The sequence below is a fragment of the Penaeus chinensis genome, chromosome 36 (assembly GCF_019202785.1).
Source record: "Penaeus chinensis breed Huanghai No. 1 chromosome 36, ASM1920278v2, whole genome shotgun sequence".
NCBI lineage: Eukaryota > Metazoa > Arthropoda > Malacostraca > Decapoda > Penaeidae > Penaeus > Penaeus chinensis.
This window is the reverse complement of record NC_061854.1, coordinates 2,210,340-2,215,339: the sequence shown is the minus strand read 5'-3', so window position 1 is coordinate 2,215,339 and position 5,000 is coordinate 2,210,340.

The window sequence follows — 5,000 nt, the reverse complement described above, 5'->3', positions numbered from 1 at the left end:
AAGGAGGAAAGGGAAGGAAGGAGGAAAGGGGGAAGGTGGAAAAGGGGAGAGGAGGAAAGAGGGAAAGGGGAGAAGAGGGAAGGAGGAAAGGAGGAAAGGGAAGGAAGGAGGACAGGGGGAAGGGAAGAAAGGGGGAGAGGGAGGAAAACCGCGAACTCCTTCCGGAGCGAAGTATAAGCGCGCTCCGGCCGAGCTGTGTCCGTGGCGTGGAGATCCTGCTGAAGGAGAGTCCGGCGTCGAGGTTCCACATACCTCCCTCTAAATACCTTCCTCTCTTCCCCGCCGATGAACTGGGTCTTACCGAGGCAGGAGAGCGTCGTCGCCGCCAGCAGGAGGAGCCCAGCGCGCCCCATGGCCGTCGTCTTCCCTGCGAACAAAAGCGAATCGGAGACCAGGGTTAAAATCTCGCATCCTTATAGGCGGTGGCGGTAGGCCTATGGTCAGTTTGCATTTAGTGTTGATTACCGTAATGGCCTTGGAGTGACGGAAAGAAAAGCAAGGGAGATTCTGAGGAAGAAAAAGGTATTAAACCGACAACAACAACGACAAAACAAATAAATAACAAAAAAAGATTTGATAACCAGTCGTGTTTCCCGCAAACAGACACAAACCTGAGACCCCGTGTAGGCCTTGGAAAATTCTCCTTGGGTTCATTAGACAGTGACAGCAAAGGAAGAAACGAATTGAGATGAAAGCGAGAGAGAATGATAATAAACAGGGATGACATGACGAAATAAAAGGAAAGAGTAAATAGCGTCAAGAAAAATACCAAAATAGGAGAACTTCGAAGCAGGAATGAAACAAAACAGTGAGAAAACACGTAAAACAAAATACAAAACGAGAAAATAGGACAAAAAAACAAGATACGAAGAGAGAAAATGAAGATAAATAAAACAAAAAATATAAACGAACACAAAATAAATGAATAAATAAAATATAAAAATCAAAGAAAATGAAAAAAAAGCTTCGTTTCTAATCGACCTCAAACAACACAGATCAGGAGGAGGAGGAGGATCTACGCGGCACAGTGCTATTACCAGGCACCAGAATGGCGCTGCGGACGTTGCACCATGACTGACGACCTCGGCGGTTCCACGAATTGCGTATTTTATCTCCAAACACAGTTGAATGAATCTTTTCATGAGCTTGCACCAACATGTATCTCTGTGTTTGCTTGTCTCGCACCTTTTTTCTCTCTGATGATGTATTAATATCTCCTTCTCTATATCTTTGTTTTGTCTGTCTGTTTCTCTCTCTCTCAATCTGAATCTCTCCCTTCCTCTCTCTCTCTCTCTCTCTCTCTCTCTCTCTCTCTCTCTCTCTCTCTCTCCTCTCTCTCTCTCTCTCTCTCTCCCCCCCCTCTCTCTCTCTGTCTCTCTCTCTCTCTCTCTCTTCTCTCTCTCTCTCTCTCTCTCTCTCTATATATATATATATATATATATATATATATATATACATAAATATAAATACACACACATACAAATGAATAAATATATAAAGATGATTATAGCCTTTACTACTCCGCCCACAGCAACAAAACATAATCTGGTGTTGTAATTGGCTTCTTGAGGATCTGCAGCCCTGAATTTCATGAGGATGAAGCTTCCTACTAAACCTCAGGAAGAAGGCAGAGAACATACTCACAAGATCAGACCCTGCACCCTCTCTATCAATATTTTTTTCTTATTACCGCCATGTACCATTTCCCAGGCGATTAGTAGATACTTCGGTAATACAGTGAGAATCGCCAGCACGTCCGGGAAAAGATACATGACATAATACGAGACAAGAAGCAAGCCCGAAAGCAACCCTAACAGTGCTGTATATCGCATATCCTGCAGCAGATGCGATACAACATACTTTGGTAAACCAGGGCGTGGTTTCAGCACCAGGATCAGCGAACATCGAGCTGACATCCGCCATCATAGGACTTCCAACGCCATGGTGGTACATACAGACGAAGCTGGACATCTACCCAACTGGAAGGAAGCGAAAATTCAAACTATCCAAGGTCGCGGCAGCAATCATACGGACAACGAGTGAGAGGTCACAGGCGTCTGCTCAATTAATATATATATATATATATATATATATATATATATATATATATATATATACATAGTCTATAATACCTTTGATGTATGTATTTCTAACGAAGATATAATCGAAACCGGACAAATACATCTCTTGTATTGTGAAGATGTTCATTCTCATTCATACCTATTCTACATTTGTCAACATGAATACGGTATGAATGGCGAGTGGGTTGCCCGTCCCCGGGATTTTTTCACAAGACGCAAGGTCCAGAGTGTCAAGAATCGGCGTTGTTTTCTGATGGACTGCTTTACTGAGCAACATGAATACGGTTCACACACACACACACACACACACACACACACACACACATATATATATAAACACACATACACACACATTGTGTGTGTATGTATATATACACACACACATACACACATCATATCTATCTATCTATCTATCTATATCTATATATATATATATATATATATTTTTTTTTTTTTTGTATATACAGCCATTCATTCCACTGCAGGACGTAGGCCTCTCACAATTCACTATTGAGAGGTTATATGGCAGTGTCACCCTTGCCTGATTGGATGCCCTTCCTAATCAACCGCGGTTCGACGCGCTAACACTTGTGTCACGGCGGTGACTTTCCCTACGACACCTGCGTTTGACTTCACAAGGCGATATGTCGTTTTCTCGGGCTCGAGCAGTCAGAGCGAGGGATTTTTACGACCGCAGCGACGAGGAATTGAACTTGGGACCACAAGGGCCGGAGTCCAGTGCGCTAATCACTGGACTATCGCGGCAGTCATATATATATATATATATATATATATATATATATATATATATATATATGTATATATATATATATATATACACACACAAATTTTGTGTATATGTATATATATATACACACACACACACACACATACACAACATATAAATATATATATATATATATATATATATATATATATATATATATATATATATATATATATATATATAGAGAGAGAGAGAGAGAGAGAGAGAGAGAGAGAGATAGATAGATAGATAGATGGATAGATAGATAGATAGATAGATAGATAGATAGATAGATATATACACACATGTATGTATATGAATATATAGGTATATATATATATTTAATTATATATGTATATATACATTTATACATATATATACACATATATATGTATATATACGTGTATTTACACATATATATATATTTATATGTATATATATATATATCTATCTATCTATCTATATATATATATATATATATATATATATATATAGAGAGAGAGAGAGAGAGAGAGAGAGAGAGAAGGGGCATGGATAGCACGAGAAGGGTATGTACATACCACTGAGCAGTGGTTTCTTTTGTACAAAAAAGGTGAAATGCTCAGCAGAGCGACGAACAAAGGTGTCCAAGAAAGGGAGTTTGATATCCTCCTCCCATTCCACCTTAAAACGGGTGGAAGAAGAGAGAGAGGGCCATGAGGTCAGAGAGCAAAGACGTCGGAGACACATCTCAGCCAAACTGAAGGACGAAGGAGAAGCTCAGACTCGAAGTATTCCATGAAGAGGTTTGCCAAGAGCCGGAGAGAGGGGAGAGCCCATGGCAACACCGAATGTATGAGAGCAGAAGCGACCCTCAAAGGAAAAGGAATGAGAATCCACACACAGACGAATCAGCTGGAGGAACACGTCGGTGGGGAGAGGGTGACGAGGATCCTCGAGGAGGAGCTTCCTCTCAAGCAAAGCGAGGGCGTCATCAAACGGAACGTCGGTGAACATGGAGTCGATATCCTAAGCTCATCCTGCTCGCCGGAGAGACGCCACGGACACGGGAGGTGAAGTCCTGCGAGTGGTGAAAATGAGCCAGAGAGAAGGGGTCGAGAAGGACAAACGCCCTGTGCCAGCCAGGACGCAAGGGGGTGTGCTACAGATCCCCGGCAGGAGATGAGGGGACGCAGAGGTACGCCCTGTTTCAAGGTTTTTGGTAACCCCGAAACATGAGGGAGCAATAAATTATAATCTTGAACCTTCAGAGACGGTGGAAGGTAGTAGCAATGCGTTCTCAGGAGTCGCTGGGCAGGGAGCCATAGGCGGAGGCGTCATCCAACAGGTCCCGGGCCTTCTGCAGGTAGGAGGCCCGGTCGGGGACCACCACCGAGTTGCCCTTGTCAGAAGGCAAAATGGTGGCATCCTCCCTGCTCAGGTACAGCGTTTAAAACATACATAAAAAGACAAGCAGTCCTCACTTCGTATACATTACATAAAAAAATATCTCTGTATTCAATTTTGAGTTTTCATCTCGAGCATTATTTAATTTTTTTTTTGGGGGGGAGCCTGACCAAAATGACGATAAAACATACCATTCCTATCAATCTATTCATGTTGCATCGACACTGACTGGGCATTGACTAAGCCCACCAACGTTCCAAATCAAAGAGTTAAAACGAGTTGAACGTCGAATATAGTCGCTCTTGAGGTTAAAAGCTCAAGGGGGAATTTAGACTGTCCACTTCACCTTTCTTCATAAGATCAAAATTACACCAGAGATATGCCTACTGGAAACGATACGGAAAGATGCTGAACCGAGGAAGAACTCTCAAATATAAAATACAAACATAAAGCATATAAAACGTAGAAAGAAAAAAAAAAAACACTCTTTACACATGAGTTTGTGTTACAGACGATCGGTCTACCTCTGTGGTGTAGAAATATCTAATCAATTTAGTGTTAATGAAGAAATGCGTACATTAATTACAAAGCAGCTGCGACTACAAGAACAAAACAACACATATAAAGAGAAAGAAGAAACAAATAAACAAAAAATCGAAGAGAGGCCACTGCGTTAGGAAAAGTGCTTCTGTTGAGCGGCGCTGTTGCACTGTTGCAGGGCGGCAGAAGGAAGGCTCTCTGTTCAGATCAAATGTTTCTTCTTCTCC